At 41.1% G+C, this 20,162-nt stretch overlaps 1 protein-coding gene across 2 annotated transcripts in view; it reads right to left on the reverse strand.

Moving 5' to 3' along the window:
* SPTBN1 (spectrin beta, non-erythrocytic 1) overlaps positions 1-19,939 on the reverse strand; it is a 215,112-nt gene extending 195,173 nt beyond the window's left edge. For both annotated transcript variants that reach the window (XM_066378264.1, XM_066378265.1), the window contains exon 1: positions 19,729-19,939. The gene's annotated coding sequence lies outside the window, so the exon portion shown is untranslated. The remainder of the gene's footprint in view (positions 1-19,728) is intronic.
* Positions 19,940-20,162: the final 223 nt, after the last annotated feature.

Consider the following 20,162-nt stretch of genomic DNA (forward strand, 5'->3'; position numbering starts at 1 on the left):
GTGTACGACAGAGCGGATCAGCTTCCAGCAGCACTACCATCTCCACGTGCACCATTTCAACTGTTATCCCAGACTCGGTACAGCAATTTGTGTTTTGTGTCTTGGATATTTTTCATCAAACCCCTCCCAAGATGTCTACCAAGAGGAAATTGTCTTTGTCTACGCCTCAGCCTGCCAAGAAGGAAAGAAAGGCCATTGATCTCAACACGAAAATGAGTGCAGGCTCATCCGACTTGAGCATGGGTTCACCAGCTTGAGTGCAGGGGCGCTGGCTTGAGCATGGGATCATAGACATGACCCCATGGTCGCTGGTTTGAGCCAAAGGTCACTGGTTTGAGCAAGGGGCCACTCGCTCTGCTGTAGCCCCCTGGACAAGGCACATATGAGAAAGCAATCAATGAACAAGTATGAAGGAGGAAAGAAAGTGAATGTGATCGCACATGTTTATGAAAAAACCAACTCCGGTAACCCCAACTGCTGCCTCAGATGATGACATCAACGATCCGCAGCCAAGCACCAGAGGCCAATAAAATGTTTCGTACATGTTTATATATTTTGATATGTTTTGCAATTGGGAAAATGTTTCCTATGGTATTTTTACACCTGTATTTTTGTATGCACCTGTATTTTGTAATTTTATATGTTTCGCAAATATTAAACCAGTTGTACTGGTAATGCAGTGTTTTACTTAAACCTGACGAATGTAAAAATAAGAAACAAAATGGTGTAGAGATGATACAAATGGCATAAAATGAACAAAGAAAATTATGATATATAACAATAATGAAAGAAAATTATGATAAAATATGACTTAAAGATTTTTATAACATCATTTCACAGTACTGTACATATAGCCTACTCAACTTACGACCAAATCGTGTTATGACATATCTGTCAGAACCGATCGTGGTCGTAAGTCGGGCACTAGCTGTACTATAATTGCCCCCATCTTATAGATGAGGAAACTAATACAGAAGGGTTAATGACTCGCCCAAGGTCAGAAAGTGAGTCAATGGTAAATTTGGGATTCAGACCCAGGCAGCCCCTGGGTCAGCACTCAACGACTGCATTGTACTGCCTCTGTAACATTCCTTCCTCTAACTTACCAATGATGAACATTTTGGGTTATTTTGTTTTTCTATTACAATAGACATCTTCATAGGCATCTGAAACTCTATATTTTATCAAAGACTATTCAGACAACAAAGGTCTTACCATGTATTTTCAGCTAGCTGACAACAGCTGTAGAAACATCTAAAATGGCTATCATTTTATAAAACAACTTGTTATTCCACCTACCCCTGGTATGAACTTCCATGTGGTCCTCACCTGTCCAGTTCGTGGCCATCTGCAGCAGATTTCTGTCATCTGCCTTCACACTGCACAAAGAGCCAATTAAAACCCTGTGTCTCTTCTGTGCATCTCCCAATACATAAAAGCAAATTCCATCAAGTTTTATGTCTGGAATATTTTAAACGCTAAGCTTGCTTATATGTTCCTAGCCTCATGAACTTGTGCTAATACAAGACATACAAAGAGAGATAACATCCAATATGCATGTGTAAAATTTAAATGCATAATTTTTTCTAATTCAGACCATAATCCAGAAAAGGGATATTCAACTATTTTACTGTTTGTCTGCTTATCTTACAGTGAATGATTGAATGCTCTTGCAAGACTAAAGGAATGCATACTCTAAATTAATGAATAGTCTGAGGCAAAAACTATCCAAAAGCAAGATCACACAAGCATTTCAGAAACACTATTCTAAGCAAAAAGGTAACTGGTGGTTCTGGCCCATACTTCACATCTCCTGAATTCAATTTACCATTCTTGCTATTCAAGTTTGTTTAAAAAACAGGAAATATCTACAAGAAAAGACAGACAAAAATATAATTTTAAAAATGTAGGGCTGACACCACTCAGTGCATTAGACTCAGTGCATCACACAGATGCATAAATAAATTTCTTATAAAACTCAAAAAAAGATTTTTAAATTTAAATTTAGAAATCATAAGCTCAATACTCAAAGGTACTTTCCAGCACATCAACAATACCATAGAGAATTCATTTGCCTTCTAATAATAAAGATGACTACATCTGAAGAAGCTAAATATCTCGTTTTCCACAAAATATTTTTTCTTATTTTTAAAACACAAAATGTTTTATACATATTACAAACGTGTAAAAAAATAACTTCAACTCTATTAACCAAAGGCCTAATATTTATAAATTATAAATCTCTGAAAAAGGCATTCACATAGAGCCAGAAATAGTGTTTCTATACAAGGGGGACACCCTCTGAAATATATGTAAGATAACAAAAGCAAGAAAGCAAAATTCAAATTTATAAATCTGAAGACTGTAACATAAGAAAACAAAGCCCCTTGCAGGGTACTCTAAAAAGCTATAAAATCACTGCAATGTCTAAGTCAAGTTTCTAATGGACCTATAGGATGATTAAGGTAACTGTTAAAATCATCTTTTAAGAATTCCTAAATAATAGGAACTTGGTTAATATTTAAGCCCCTTCAAGATAAATTTCACTCACTATTTTCATATTATATTTAACATCGAAACCTTCTCTGTTCTTACTTCCATTCATTCATCCAAATACTGTATTTTTAAAACTAGTTCTCTTCCCAGCACCAAACTAATACTTTGGTTAACAACTAACCTGTTTGGATTACCCCTGTGGGCAGCCCCCCCATACCTACCTCGCACACCCCAACCCCACATGTCACCATCAGGCTCAAACCCGCCTGGAGACTGCATCCCCTCCCACTACATCTTTAGCATCCTAACTTTGAAAAAAAACAAGACTTTTATTTTTTTTTTAAATTGAGAGAACACTGTTAGAAACTAAATTACAAGTAAGAATCAAATACTGTGGACAAACTGCCAATGAACTTAATACATTTTACTCTGTGTCTACAATGTTTTAGTGTTTTCAAACATCAATGATTCATATCCAAAAGACTATCAGACACAAAATATAGCACTTCTTTTTAAACCTTCAGGGCCCCAACTTCTATTCCAGCCACAAAACTGCCTATTTTGTCGGTGAAGTAGGTGGAACAGGGAACCTCAATGTAAAGTTTGGGATAATCCAGGTAAAAACCATGCAAGATACACTGCCCAAAAGTATTTTCCTACAAACAGTCACAAGGTTTTTAAAACCACTGATACAAAAAGATAAGCAAATTAAAATAAACCTTGCTAAACTGATGAGGAAAACACAACTATCTCTCTTTCTTGGTAATACATTTAGAGGGGCGATTTTGCGTAAGTGAAATGACAGGTTTCAAGACATTTTGTTGAACTATAGCTATTTAAGGCAGGCCAGGGCTGCATTGGTGCTTGTCACACAGCTTGCTCCCAATCTCTTGGCAGTTCTCCAACACATTCCAACTTCTTAGGCACAGCCTTGCTGGAATCACATCCCACTTATCTCTAAAGACACACTAAGTAAGATGTTGCCACATTACACAACCAGCCTGCCATTTATTCCCACCGGGTCACTTTGCACAATGCCTGGCTGAAAAAAAAAAAAAAAAAAAAAAAATCAAACCAACATCAGTGTGGATGTTGCAGCTTAGTCCTAATGATCCAAACTGGTCTCTCGAACAAGTATCAGAATACTGCTCAAAGTGGGGGAAACACTGTGCCCAATGCCCAAAGGAAAGCTGAGTACTCACCAACTGAAGAGGGACAATGGGTAAGGAGAGGAAACAGCAAGATCAAATCTTTAGAAAGGACTAGAGGTGCCATGCCCCCACTGCCTACACTTTGAAGCAGATTATTATTAATCAGAGCACATTTTAAAGAATAATCTTAGTATTTAATGAATCCCATTATCTCCATGAAAAGAAGAATTTAACATAGCAATATATCCTCCTCTAAGCCAATGTTCTTATCGTTAATATTTGGCAAAAAAAAAAAAATCCTCTTCAGAAACAAACTGGAATGGTTAACCACATGCTGCTACATTCCATTCTTGCTAAAAAAAAAAAATACTTAATTAGTACATTTGATCCTCATGCTCTGCACAGCTGCACAACATTCCAATAATAGGCCAGCTAGCCGAATACTCTTTACATTAAATATCGACTTACTGTAAACGTTGAGAAGACTGAGAAGCAGTTCTCGAGTATGACCCACTAAAGATATAATTTAGTTCATGTGAATAAGTTTTCTGTAAAAAGGGTGTAGCCTGATGGAAATACATACTACCATTAAGAATAAAATATTCATGCAAACATACACTAACAAAGTAATTCTGCAGAGCTGGAAATATACATTAAAAAAAATTCAACTGACAGGACCTAAGAATAGTCTTCCTGGGGAACAGGACAATGAATTAGCCCACTCTCTAATTAAACTTTCACCCTTTATAAATCAAACAAGATTTTTTAGAACTAGGATGAAAGCTGGTGTTAATGTCAGGAACACATACTTCAAAAGCAAAATAAGCCTTTCAAAATGACAAATCATCCTTTTTTGTCAGAGAAACTCAGGAATTCCTTTAGCAGTGTGATTTAAAAACAAGCCAAAAGACAGACAGAAAGCCTACCTTTAAACAAAGAGTAAAAGACAAGGTGTGCACTGGTTTCTTTCCTGCTCAAATGGCACACAAATGTCTGCTCCAGGACTGTGGTGCGCCCTCAACTCCGCCCCAGGAGATAAGTTGGGTATTTAAGGACAGCTGGCAGCACAGAGTTGTCAAGCTTGCTGTGAGAAGGACCAGGCCCCTCTCAAAGAAGTCATTTGACTGATACCTCTGACCACCACTCACCTCCTAAAATAGTGACAGGTATGCTCATCCAGTCAGAGGTTTGGAGAAAGCCACATTCCAGTCCCCTGCTCTCCCCTAAGCTGAGGTACGGAGCACTGTCTCAGCTGGATGCTTCCACAAGTGGTAGACCCAGCACTTGCAGCTGCCTGGAGGTCAAGTGGTGATAGATCCCTTCTCCAGGCTTCAGACAGCCCAGGCACCTTAACTATCAAGCCTTTTTTTTGATAGGTTTTAGCCGTCTCAAAGGGAATGATTCCCAACGGTTGGGAGTTTCTGAAGAACCTCTTATTTGGAGAGAAGAAGCCTACTAGTGTAGCTGAGCTCTGTCACCTGAACCTGGTCGATCCATCACCCAGCCCAGCTCAGATTCTCCCCCAACCTGTGAAAGGAGGTGCCACTAGTCCTCAAGGTTTAAACCTGTGAAGGTCACTTGCCACTTTTGTTCAGGGCCCACCACCCCAAACAAGACTTATAATAACCACAAAGTACCTCATAAAAATTGCAGAAAAGGCTTTCTTTCTCTTCCAATGAAAGGGTATTTCTCCCCTCTTCCTGCTCCCTCTTTCCTTCAGCACATAAAGAAACCACGTGAGCATCTTCCTCAGGAAGAGGCCAAATACTAGAATTAAGGCAACAATAACAACAAAAAAACACCAGAGAGTCACTTCCAATCGTCCCAATGTCCCAGGGCTTAAAGAACTGGAATGCATAATCAAATACGTATACTGCTTTTTCTCCTTGAAACAGACCCTAGCTCCAAAGATAGAATTTTAAAGACTTCAGCTAATACAAAATTGAGCTCTGGTGTACGCTTTCAACAGTTTTAACTAAATCCAGCCCAGTAAAATTTATTACACTTAAAACCAAGGTTATAACAACCACATCTATTCCATTTGCGACATGTTATGGGGCAGCTCTTTCAAAGACTCTGAAATCTGAAGACAAAAGCAAAATCAGATGTAGTCCAACAGAGCATACAGAGATGTCTCTCAAGGGAATTAAGGCAGCTCTGATGGGAATTCCTCTCAAAACAAAACAGAAAGTACACATTATCTAATGAGAACTTAATTTTTGTTATTTTTCCACTGTAAACAGCTTTTTCCTTCAAAAAAAGACAAGTATCTATAGGCAAATTTTGGATTCTTCACCATTTTTCTTTAATATCTCCACCACTTAAAAACAGCTAGGGCAATAAATAATACTTATTCCATAGCTTTATATATGACTAGAAATAAGATTTTATTTTAAATATGACTAGTAATAAGATTTTGCCATGCTAGTACATGCATGAACTGGAAGAATGATAAACATCAAGTGATTGTTTGGACTGTCAGTCAGAACTTTACATCTTCAGCCAAAGATTTAAGAACTGACCCTTATTTGTGAGATGAATAAATATGTGCAGAGGTAAGAAGGTTTAAAGAATAAATACCAAAATGTTAACTGCACATTTATAGGGACACTGAATCCACCAAGAGATTTAAATTTTCTTCTTTGTGTTTACTTTTATTTTCCATATGATCTATAATACATATTTGTTATTTTGGTAATAAAAAGGAAAATATTCAAACAATTTTAGATGTTCTGTTTTGATTTATGCTAACTGTACCTTTATGAATGTACATATTCTTCAGAAACCATTCAGAGTAAAAGTTATCTTCTCTGTTTATATTAGCAGATTATTAAAAATTCAGGGATTCTAAAAAGGTAAAAAAAAAAATTTTTATTTTTATTTTTAAGACTATTGTTCTCATTAGCACTCCAATGCTACAGGTTAAAAATATACAACGAACCATATTTAAACATCACATTGTTTTAGGGAAGAATTTGGTATTCCTTTCCCTTAAATAAGATTAAATGCCCCTTTCCAAAAGCCCCAACCCATGATAAGAACATGAATTTTCCTACCCTAAAGACACTGCACAGCTGGGGAAGAACATTCCAGAACAACATGCAGCCCTTGACCAGTTAGCTTTGGCCTTGAGGGCAATACTCTAGGACAAAAAGTATCCCTAGAACAGCCGCCCACGAGGGAAGGGAACAGGACCTCCCAGAGCCTGAGGCAGCACCATGGGGGCCGATCTCCCGGAAGAGGCTTCTGAGAGGCTCCCGGGGGCCTGTTCCTACGCGATTTCCCACACTCCGTGGAAGGAATGAAATGGCCAGGCTCTAACAAACTGCACAGTTAAATGAGAAAGGGAAAATTCTCTTTTAAATATCAAGGTTCTTTACACCTTCAGTGTTGATTCTGCTTTTCAGGAAGTTATGGTAGAAGAAATTTGAACCGCAGAAGGTACATTTAGCAGATCAATCATTTTACCGGTACCTTGTTCTAAGCCAGCTAAAATAAGATCTGTTAGGGTGCTGGGATTTTTTTAAAAAATATTTATTTTATTGATTTTAGAGTGAGAGGAAGGGAGAAAGTGAGAGACAGGAACATTGATCTGTTTCTGTATCTGCCCTGACCAGGGACTGAACTGGCAACTTTGCACTTCCGGATGATGCTCTAACCAACTGAACGTTCGGCCAGCTAACCAACTGAACTATCCAGCCAGGGCCTTGTTAGGATATTTTTGATAAAAAAACAAAAATTTACTGTTATGCAACTCCAAAAGTTTGGGAAATATGGAGAAATAAAACTAGAACTTTTCCACAATCCCAACACTCTGAGATAACCTCTGTCAAGCTAATAAACTTTCTAAGCAAAGACATCTATAGTTGCACAAATTGAAACACTGAACATAACACTGAAAAGAATAAATTCTATTACACTTACATATCATTCCTAATTTCACCCTAGTTCATCTGTTGAGTAAATGTCTATAGTTACGTTCTGATACAGATTTTACTAACCAATTAATGGTTTCAGGTTTACGTTCAAGATCAGAAGGGACAGGAAACCCTAGATTCTAGAGCAGAGATGTCAAACTGTTCTAGGAATCATGCCAAGTGTTTACTTTCACAGTGTAGGGCAGTGGTAGTCAACCTGGTCCCTACCGCCCACTAGTGGGCGTTCCAGCTTTCATGGTGGGCAGTAGTGGAGCAACCAAAGTATAAATAAAAAGATAGATGTAACTATAGTAGGTTGTTTATAAAGATTTATTCTGCCAAACTTAGCGAAAATCTGACATAAATTACTTGTTAATAATTATTATTATATGCTTTAACTTGCTGTAACTCTGCTTTATAAATTTTATAAAGTAAAGTTACTTCCCTACTTTATAAATCACCATTACTGTAGAACGGGTGGGCGGTTAGAAAATTTTACTACTAACAGAGATACAAAAGTGGGCGGTAGGTATAAAAAGGTTGACTACCCCTGCTCTAGAGTTTACTAAGAATGGATTTATGACACCTGTAAACAAGGACCAATTTTAAAGCAATCTTAAAACTGTAACATTTTACTTTCATATCACAAAGCACACTTAATCCTGAAACCCTCTTCAATCACCTGTTTTGAGTTCATGGCAGAAAACACACAAAATGCATGGAAGTAAATTAGTTCCTTTTTATACATCACGTTTTATCAAGTGCCAGGACAGTTGGGGACTTGGACCATAAAAACAGAAAGTACTCTTTTCTCCAAAATATTCCCCCCACCAGCTAAGGATATGATTCATTCCTGGGATTCATCTTCAAAATATTACCTCAGTATTCCCCAGTTGTAAAGCCTTAAAATAGCCCTTTGCCTCCCTTCAAGCTGGAAATTAATCATACACACAATTCTCTCATCTATGTGACAGAGATAGATAAGACAGATAACTGTGCATCATATATATATTTTTTAATTTTTATTTATTCATTTTAAAGAGGAGAGGGGGAGAGAGAGAGAGAGAGAGGAGAGACAGAGAGAGAGAAGGGAGGAGGAGCTGGAAACATCAACTCCCATATGTGCCTTGACCAGGCAAGCCCAGGGTTTCGAACCGGCGACCTCAGCATTTCCAGGTCGACGCTTTACCCACTGCGCCACCACAGGTCAGGCGCATATATATATATATACTGTAAATATATATAACATTAAATAAGAATTTCCTTTCATATAAAAAATATATCATTAAAATTCGTTCCAGCCACTCTTAGCCTACAATATTCTCAAATGTTGAGAAACTATTAATTGGAAGTAATCTAAATCTGGAGTCATTTTTATTTTAAAAGTTTTCACTTGGAATTTTGGGTTTTTTTGAGAGAGGCAGGGAAGGACAAGATCAAGCAGCTCCTGTATGTGCCCTGACCAGGGAATCGAACTGGCAACCTCCACGCTCCAGCACCACGCTCCCACCAACCAAGCTATCCAGCCAGGGATTAATTTTTTTTTTTTTTTTTTTGATAGAGACAGAGAGAGGAAGAGAAGGGAGCGGAAGGGAGGGGAGGGGAGGGATCAGAAACATTCATTTGTTGTTTTTCACTCAGTCCTACATTCACTGGTTGCCTTCCAGTGTGTGCCCTGACCAGGAATTGAACCCACAACCTTGTTCTTTCCGGAAAACCTCTTAATCAACTGAGCTAACCAGCCAGGGCCTCACTTGGAGGTTTAACTACATTTCTGACTAATTCTAATGAAACCTGGTGGTCTATGGTTACAAAATCAGCGCCAGCAGCAGTGTGGGCTCCTACAAGTGAGAACAAGCATGTCACTGAATTCCACTCCTCTCTCCACACAAATGTGTGGTTTGGAAATAAAGTCCTGGTCTTCCCCACTTTTCAATTTGGCCCACGTGAGTGCTGAGAGTCAAGTTAGCATTCCATTACATCTGAATGCTCTACTTCTCTCCCAGACTCACAGCCCTGACATGCTGACTTGCTCATTTCCCCACTGCTTTTAGAAAACTACAGAGGACAGATACGACAGTCCTTTGAAATTTTAAACTATTCCTTAACAATGATCTACAATTTGCCAACTTGCTTTTTTCTTTCCTTTTTTAAACATTAAAATAAAGTGTTGACTGCTTTTTGATGATAAAAAGAATGATCCTCATGGAAGTCTATGATATTATTTCCTGTACTTTTCTCTATGTGTGAAATAGTTCAAAACTTAAAATGAGAAACATTTAGTCATAGGGTTTTCCTTTCATACAGGAAAGGAAATCACCCATCAACCCACCACCCAAAGTAAACTATTAACATTTTAATGTATTTCCTTCCAGTCTTTTATTTAACAAAACTGAACTTATACAATATTATACAGCTTTGTATACAAATTATTTCCACCAAATATTATATTGTTAGCATTTCCCATTTCAGTATTATTCTTCCACACTGTTATTTTAAGCACCACATTGAATTCCATCCTGTGCCTGTGCTGTAACTTATTTAATTACGCCCCATTGACTCCCCCACTACTACAGTGTGTCTGTCAAGTCATGGTGCACTTTTGACTGGTCACAGGAAAGCAAAAGACAATAGAAATGTGAAATCTGCACCAAATAAAAGGAAAACTCTCCCAGTTTCATACCTATTCAGTGCAGTTCGATGTGGGCTCACGCACAGATTTTTTAGGGCTCCTTAGGTTGCTATCCTATAGCCTCTACAGACTCGTCACTGACTGATGGCCTACCAGAACGGGGTTTCTCCACCAAACTGCTGGTTTCCTTCAACTGCTTATCCCACCGAGTAATGTTATTCCTATGTGGTGGCGCTTTGTTATAAACGCGCCGATATTCACGTTGCACTTTGGTCACAGATTCGAACTTAGCGAGCCACAGAACACACTGAACTTTCCTCTGTACCGTCCACATCTCGACTGGCATGGCTGTGGGCTGCTCCACTGTATACACGGTGTTACGTCATCATCTGCGCATGCGCACATGCTGCCACATCATCCTACAGAAACTGGGAGGGTTTTCCTTTTATTTGGTGCAGATTTCACATTTCTATTCTTTTGTTGCTTTCCTGTGACCGGTCAAAAGTGCACCATGACTTTATGGACACACTGTATTATTGCTAAGGAAACCCTTGTTTAAAATCCTGTCCTATATGGTGATGGAAACTGTTCTGACTTTGGGTGCTGGGCACACAATGCAATCAACAGTTCAAATGCTATAGAGATATTCACCAGAAACCTATATACCTTTATTGATCAGTCACCCCATTAAATTTAATTCCAAGAAAAAAAAATATTTAACCCCCTGTAAAGCCAGAAGCCGCCATCGGGGCCATTCACATGCAGGTTCGCATTGGATTCGGACAGTCGGTAAAGAAATAACGGAGCCACAAACTGGTGGGCCATAGTCTTTAATCATAGCTTGCACCCGGCGGGCAAGTAAAAAATACACACTGGGCTCCAAAACCCAGTCACATTCAGTGCTCACAAAGCCACTGACTTATCCAAGTTTCCTAGAATCAAAGGTTTCTAGCTCACCAGCCTTATTCTCCTCAGTTCCCCATCTCCTTCCTTATCCCACAAACTCTACACAAACTGGCATCTCATTCAGCACTCCACCATCTTGGCTGCTTCTCCTGGCCTACTCCACGTGGCCTCCTTCTGCTGCTGGCTCTACTTTCTCTGCTCTCTCATGCTAATCTCCCAGGAACCATGAGCGCAAGATCCCGTTCCGTCCCCATTTTATAGTGTAGAAATCCAAACCCTTAATCCAATATACAAAATAGGGAAGTCTCTAATACAAAGTCACTTCTCCGAGGCATGATTGGATTGTACCACCCCACATCAAAATGGGTGGGAAAGGCTTAATCCCAAAACCAAGCCCCAGGCTACAAGGATTCTCAACACACATTAATATCACCTGGGCGACGGCCTCACGTGGGCAGTACCATCTTTAACAAAGTGAGCATAATACATTTTATCTGCCCAACACCCCCCCCAAAATAAAATCCTGTCCTTATTTTTAATTCTTCCCTTAGGTTATAGAGCTAAGTAAGATTTCAGTCCAAAAGATTGGAACATTTAAGGTTTGTTATACATATAATCTGTTTTCTAAGTTTTTTATTGATCCAAATATCCTCCCAACAGGTGCTGCAGAGCTCCCGTCTCAGAGCATCCCAGACAGTATTACCTACCTACCAATTTAGGTGGAAAAATTATCCTGTTTTATTTTGTGTTCCACACTACTGGTGACTTTGAACAATTTTTAGAAATTTTTATTTATTGATTTTTAATAAGAAAGGAAGGGGGAGAGAGGAAGGGAGGGAGAGAGGGAGAGAGTGGAAAAAAGGAGAGAGAGAGAAAGATAGGAACATAGATTTTTGTTCCTGTATGTGACCTGACCAGGGATAGAACCGGCAACCTGACTTTGAACAATTTAATATACTTATTGGTTCTCCTGATTTCTTCTTTTATAAACTAACTGTTCCTAGCCTTTCCCCACGTACTAGGGTTTCATTGTTTGTTAAAAATAAATATTATTCAGGTTTTCCTTTTGTATTACTATGTCTTGACAATATAGACTGAGTTTAGCATTATTTATCTGATGAGCTGGTATTATTTAGTAGAATGTATCTTTCTGAAAAAATAAAATTACTTATTTGAAAGAAAGCATAAAATTGAGACAAACAAAGCAAAAATTCCACACTTAATGGTAATTAAAATGTACTGTGATGGGTACTGGATTATCTCACTTAAACTCCAATAAAATCCTTTTCTGACAGGTACTGCCATTATCACCATTGTACAGGTGAAGATACTGAGGCACGCAGGGAAGTCAAGGCAGTTTGCCCAAGGTCACTTGGTCAGTTCCTGCAGTGACCAGGTTGCGCAACTCCAGGGCTAAAGCTCAGGACCCCTGTGGCCTTCCATCAGCCACTCTAGCCCAGACCTCTCTCCTCTAATTCCACTAAGGGTTCTTCTGCAACGTGAGACAACACGTTTAACACAAACTTGATTCTCTTTCCAACCAAATATCCACCGTTCCCCTTAACTCATCTATTTCTCTCACCATCACCAACCATGCGCTTTGTCATCATCCAAATTTGAAACCTTTATTACATTATTTCCTCATCCCCACTTAGATCCACCAGGTCTCATCCACTCACCCTACGAACAGCTAGCCCAGGATCAGGCCTTCATAACCTTTCTTCCATTACTCCTCTCCTCATTCCCATGGCCAGCACCATAACTTGTCCCCTTAACGAATGGACTGCCACCATCACCTGTTTTCGGTCTCCTTGCTTCTAGTTTCTTCCTGTTCCACTGTATTTTGAATATGGCTGAAGTGTTGTTGTACACAAATACCTTATCATCACAGAAATTTAGAAGTTACAGGATCTTAAAGTCTAAATGCCAAATCTGTTCAGTTGGTAGTAGTTACTACCTACAACACTGTGTTAAAAGCAGGTTACTACTGAGCCTGACCAGGCAGTGGCGCAGTGGATAGAGCGTCGGACTGGGATGTGGAGGACCCAGGTTCGAGACCCCGAGGTCGACAGCTTGAGCACAGGCTCATCTGGTTTGAGCAAAAGCCCACCAGCTTGAACCCAGGGTCGCTGGCTCCAGCAAGGGGTTACTCGGTCTGCTGAAGGCCCGCGGTCAAGGCACATATGAGAAAGCAATCAATGAACAACTAAGATGTCACAACGAAAAACTAATGATTGATGCTTCTCATCTCTCTCCGTTCCTGTCTGTCTGTCCCTGTCTATCCCTCTCTCTGACTCACTCTCTGTCTCTGTAAAAAATAAATAAAAATAAATAAATAAATAAAAAAGCAGGTTACTGAAGCTCTGTGTCAGCTCTGCAAAAAGAGTGCCATGATTATTTTCTAAGTCTGCCAGGGACAGAGGGAGTGGTGCCCATCTGCCATGTTTTAACCTCTACTACAATTTCATCTAAGATTTTCATTTTGTAAATTCAGATCTGAGACCAGAAGGGTTAATGGCTTGCCTAAGTCACACATCTGGTCAGTTAAAAGGTCTTTTATCTTCTGTGTACATATATAGAGTACAATCTATATTGTAGATTAATAAATCCTTGGGTTCAGGAAGTAATCCTTATTCAACTTTAAGCTAGCCATACCATCATCGCTCTAGCCCAACTTCAAGCCCTAGCAAGAGAAGGTATCCAACAGTTAACTAAATATATACAGTATATATATATAATCAAAGTAATCTTAGAGTAGCAGCAGGGGAGAATATTAGTATAGGCTTCTTGGTAAACAGAAGTGTAATTATGCTACTTTCTTATTTACTTATTCTTTATTTATTCATTTTAGTAAGGGGAGAGGAAGGGAGGGGGGGAGAGAGAAACACACACAGACACACGGGGGGTGGGGGGCAGGGAGCATCCACTTCCATATGTGCCTTGACCAGGCAAGCCCAGGGTTTTGAACCGGAGACCTCAGTGTTCCAGGTCTACACTTTATCCCACTGCGCCACCATAGGCCAGGCTATAATTATACTACTTTCAGGAGCAGGAACCTGAACTGCCAATGCGTTTCCAATAAGTAGTCTTATACAGGCTATGTTAATCAATATTCCATTGATAATACAACCTTTTAAAAAATAAAATAAGCTGTTTAACAGCTCTTTGGATACAAAAATATTAAGATAGTTTTTGCAAAGTATTGCAAAAGGTGTCAGTGGCTCATCATATAACTTAGGTAGTCTGAAAAGGAAGTAATGAAAAGGTTATCAGCTGAACACCTACTATATGTCTAGCACTGTACATTAGTGTCTCAAAACTATATGAGAAGTATTATTTCGGTATCACTAATAAGAAAATTGTGATTCTGAAAGTAATGAACTAGGTCAAAGCTAGAATCTAGCTATGGCCATGTGACTAATATACAACAGCATTAGGCTTGAGCTTAGAATTTTTTGATTCCAAAATCCATACTCTTTCCAAACTAAGGAAAATTTTTCTGCAATAACAAAATCATCCTCACAGAACTTAAGGGCTAAAAACTCATTTTGACTGAAATTATGAATGACTATTTATCAAAATAAACCACAAAGTGTTTCTTTGAAAGGAAAAAAACCCCTACAAACTGGGAGGTAATTTTTGCAGACATAATACACAAAGGATTAGTAAACAATCTACATAAAGAACTACAAATCAATAAGGTAAAAAAAATCTAAAAGACAAACAGGCAAAAGACTGAACAGGGACTTTACAAAATAGGAACCCAAATGTCCAATAACATATAGGTACTTAACCTCAATAATCAGGGAATTTCAAATAAAAAGCATAATAAGATAACTTCATAAATGGACATTTTTGTTTGGTAAGTCACATAATGGCAAGGTTGTAGAACAACAATAACATTATACCCTACTAGTAGGAATATATTGGTGTAATCACTTTGGAAACTTTGGCATTATCTAGTAAGGCTGATGATGCACATATGATCCAGCAGATTTCAATCCAGATAGAGAAAAACAGACAATTTGCGTGTGTGCGTGTCTACCTCTACATATGTCTAAGAGACATATAGAAGAACCATTCATAGTTACCCTTTTACAACAGCCAAAAAAATGGCCATCTACAGTAAAAGGAATAAACAAGTCCTAGTGGAATACGATATAGCAGTGAAAAAAACTACAACAAAATAATGTGTCTCAGGAATATAATGTTAATCTAAAAGTGTAAATCACAAAAAAATAAAGCATAATTTCACTTATATAAAGTTCAAAAATACACAAAATTAAGAATTTTAAAAAGGATAACCTATAAAGAAGAGCAAGGAAACTAAAAACACAAAATGTGGGACAGTGGTTGCTTCAGTTGAGATGACAGGGCATTTAGGGGACTCAGAACATATGACAGGTTCTTCTTCTTGAACTAGTTAGTGGCTGCCTGAGTGTCCAATGATTTGTAACTCTGTAATGTATCTTTTATGAACATAATTTTGTATGTATAGATTACTTAATAATAATAATAAAAAACTTGAAAAAGAAGGGACCAGAAGGGCAGGATCTTGAATATACTAGGAGGAATAGCTGATGACAGAGAACAAGATGCCAGAGAGGAACAGAGGGAACAGGGGGACCCTGTGCTTCCTGTGTTCCAGCTCTACTGTCTCAAACCAATGCCTTCTTGGGGGATGGGAGGGAATTGGTTATTTATCAGCTTTAGAAAGGACCCCCAAAACTGATTAATCTAAAAATGATAATTAATAAACTATTCCACCGATATATTAAAGAAGTTATCAAAGTTCTTCTTTATTAAATAACTTACAGTGATGAATCACCTTCTTCATCACCACTTAGTGACACATAGAGAAAAATGTGTTGGTACTTGAGCAAAAGAAAAGATAAAAGTAAGATACAAGAAGGAACTTTTTGATATAGAAGTCCCTTACATGAAGAAGTAGAGCAGTTTCTCAATTTAATGTGCATACAAATCACTTAGGGTCTTGTTAAAATGTAAATTATGATTAGATAGGTCTGGGTTGGGGCCTCTAAGAATCTGATTTATTACAAACTCCCAGGAGATCCTGATGTTTTTGGTTCGCAAACCTTATTATGATAGCAAGGGACATTATGAAAATGCCTTCCCCAGTGATGTTTAAGAGTAAAAGTATGAATGTATCAAATTGGGCTAGTTTAATTGTACTCACCAAAGTAAAGAGATTGATGATGTTATTCCTACACTATATGAACTCGGATACAAGACAACTGTTGTCAGAAGTATCAAGAGTACTCTACTAGGTCTTTTGCAAAGCAGAGATACTTTGAGAAACAGCAAAGACTGAAAACTTATAAGAGAAATCCATGACATGTTTCACTCACCTCCACAGAGCTACAGAAGTAACTTTTCCAGAGGAAGTATTAGCCATGTCCTTATGGAAGAATGGTTTACATTCCCAATAGTCTAGCAGAAAGAAACCAGCACTACCTTAAGGAGATCCACAGAACATTAATTAAAGGCCAATTATAATGCAGATGTTAGTCAGTGTCCAACATAATTAAAGGAGCATCACATTACCACATGTAAAGAATATATATACATTGGGCTTTTAAATTCTAAGAATATGCTCTTAAAATGAAAAGTTTATTTCAACAAAAACCACTGAATAATTTCTACTTACCATATCTATGTTTGTTTAGTAAAATTCTTCTATCTCAAAACAATACTTCCACATGCATAGTTATACTTTCATACAGCGAGACAAAATAACCACTCCAACAAACTCTTTCAACAAAACTCGAGCAATACCAAGTTTCTGCTAATGATGTGTCACAAGCAGAGAGTAAAGTCTTCTCACTGGCTTCTAGGACATCTCAAAGAGTTGTTACTATTCTCGCCCAATAGATTCTCTTTTCGGAAAGCCTGCACAAGAGACGACCAGTGACAGCAGTGTCTTCCCTACCTGAATACTTTTCATTCTCTCTGATGAAGGTTTTGGTGAGTCCAGATATGACAAAGTTACAAAGAACTGAACATAACAGAATTCTGCACCTGGTGGTTAAGTTAGTACAGCTAAACCTCCTGTGACATCAACATATGATATTTTCTTACAACATAGTAAATCCAATAGGTCTGGGTAATCCACAGGAACAATACTCCCAAACATCTTTATACAACCACAATGATGAAGCTCAAATCCAAAAAGTTCTATATCTTGATGGCCATCTTTTAAGAGAAACTCAAAATAATGTACATAAACCACATAGTTTGCATTCATTCCACTTTGCAGAGCCACCATGGTGAATTCAAATGCCACCAACTTGGATTCATTACAGATGAAAAAACTAAAAGTAGACATGCCCTTGCTTTGAAACATTGATCTTCCCTTCCGGTTAGCACACTGAAATTCCCTTTTCAAGCTACACAGTTTAGAAGAACCTCAGGTGACATTTGAAATTTATCCCATTTGCTGTCCCATAGTGAATAAATGAATTGCAGAAGTAGCATTTAGAAGGGACATCCTCTGTGTATAGCCCAGACTAAACAGATTGGCAACCATCTCCTGACCAGATAGCTACCAGCCTGAGAGCCCTTGGTGGTCTGCCCTTCTCAAACCCCTCCTAAGCCACATATGCAAAAAATATGAATACAAAAAATACATATAAACAAACATAAATGAAGTCAGCTACCATCATAATCCCAATAGTCATGACTAATTTGGCTATCTAAATCTATAAAAGTCTGAACCAATTCACCATCAATCATGACAATCATTTACCTAATAATCCCTAATAAAAACATCCAAATATGTAATTGTAGTTGACTTACAGAAAAAGCAAACGATGAAAGCAAAGCACATACTGGTTAATCATTAACTACCCATCAAAAAAATGTTTTCTTTAAAACAACCTATTGAACGTTAATATTTTTATAAATGTCTCAAAAACTAAAACAGTTTAAAAAAAAAAAAGTCTACTGAAGGAAAAACTCATTCTTAGTATTGACCAAAGACAGAGGTACTGTAATGTCATAACGGAGAAGCTCCAACAAACATCAACTTTTCACATATTAAGAAATCGATGGATAGTTGGGTTGTGATCACAAATTATGGGTGATCCTCAGAAAGACGCTGTGACTCCCAACACTGATTGCACCACTGCCGCCGCACACCACTGGTCCGCGTCCTCCCTCCAGCCCCTCCCTACGGCTCAGGTCCCTCGGTTGGAGATCAGATTCCCGTCCGCAGCTGCAGGCAGGCTCCCTCTGCCCGCATTAGCGCTGCAGGGCGCCTCTTCATCAGAGCACTGCCCAACAGGCAGTGTGGGTGGGGGTCACCCCAAAGAAAAAAGTCCCCCCTCACAGCTAGGTGACCTGGTCCTCCTGAAGCCACATACAGCTGAAACAGCATGACGCGGTAGAAGCCAGCTCCCGAGCCTCGACCAAGGGCAGCCCGGGGTCTGGGTGGGGCCGGGCGGGGGCCGCAGGCGCCGAGTGGCCGTGCCAAGCCCCGCGAGCGAGAACCAGGGGAGGCAGCGATACTGCTGCATTGTGCTGCATCACGGCGAGGGCACCGTAAGCCATCCATCTCGCCAAAAAAAACCCATATCACCGCCCAAATAAACCCACCGAATCCATTTTTCTCTTCTGCCGAAGCACCCTCACGCTCGCCCTCTCACTATCTGGGTCTGGCTTTTGACTGGAATAATGGACCCGGTTTGCGTACTGATCCCCACAACACTCCCCTTCTCCATCTGGATGGCAGGCACTTGGCATTTTTCCTATCATAAAAACAAAGGCAAGGCTCCCCCCTCAAAAGAGGGCCGCGGGCGCGGTGTGAGGGGTGATACGAGAGGAGCTTCCAGCCCACCACCCCCAACGGCAGGCCTGGAGGGTCCCCGCGTTGGTACAAACCTGTTGAAGAGAGGGTGGCAAGAGCTGAAGGGCGGGCGCAGCGGCCACTCCGCGTCCGCAAGTGGCTCACGCCCAGCCCTGGGAGAGCGGAGGCCGCGGGAGGGCTGGGGGCGGGCGCGGAGGGGGGGGATCGGACGCGGGGATGGGCGGGGAGGGGGGGCGCCGGGCCGCTGCCTCGGGCTCAGCTGCATCGCGCCGCAGCCCGGACCACGCCTGGCCGCATCCCCCGTACCGTTAGGCTCAGAGCTCCGCCGTATCAACGCCGCCCCCGCTCCCAACGGCAGGACTAGGAGGAGGGCACCCGAAAATATACCCTCGCCGTTGCCCAGTCCGCACCCACCCCCGCGCCAAGGGCTGCTGCGCCCCGCCGGAGGGACGAGGCGAAGGAGGCAGTGAGAAAGAATCGGCGCCTCTACGCCAGGGATGGGGCTGGGCTGCCGCGGTGCGCGGCGCGGGTCTGCGGCTGCCTCGCGCGGGCCCTGCCGCCCCTGTCCCGCAAAACCCCAGTACTAATAGGCACTGCTGACCCGCGCTCGCCACGCTGCCCCCGCCCGAGCTCCGCAGCCTCCCTGCCCCCACGCCGTTCCCCGGGCGCCGGGTAGCGTCGTCCTCCCGGCCTGGGCCCGAGATCCTCCTCCCCGCCGCCCGCCTGCCCGCCGCCCAGAAGCCCGCCTGGGAGGCAGCCCCAGTGAGTTGGCATCTTCCTGCCTCAGGCCCCCTCACCTACCTCCCGCGGATGGGGGGTGGGGGTGCCGGGGTCCCGTCCTCCTCCCGCTCCTCGGCGGCCGGGCGGGTGGGCCGGGAGGCGACTCCGCGGGGCTGTCCGCGGCTGGGGCCGGGGCTCACAGGACGGGACCGGTGGGCACTGCTGCGCGGGGCTGCGCGCTCGCTCCGAGCGGAGAGGCGGCCGAAGGAGGGACTGGAGGAATCTGCAGCCTGCACGGCAACAGCTGCACTGATTCCGGAGGCTGGGCGGGAGCGCGGGGCGGGGGAGGAGGGGACAGAGCAGTCCGGGAGGGGGTGAGGGGCGGGGAGAGGGAGCGCGCACACGCGCGCGCGCGCGCTCTTCCGCACACCCTCCACCCTCCTCTGCTCTCCTCCAATGCCCCCTCCCTCACTTACTCCCTCCCGTCTGCGCTCATCGCCTGCCCGGAGCCCCAC

This window comes from Saccopteryx leptura, chromosome 3, assembly GCF_036850995.1.
Source record: "Saccopteryx leptura isolate mSacLep1 chromosome 3, mSacLep1_pri_phased_curated, whole genome shotgun sequence".
Classification (NCBI taxonomy): Eukaryota; Metazoa; Chordata; class Mammalia; order Chiroptera; family Emballonuridae; genus Saccopteryx; species Saccopteryx leptura.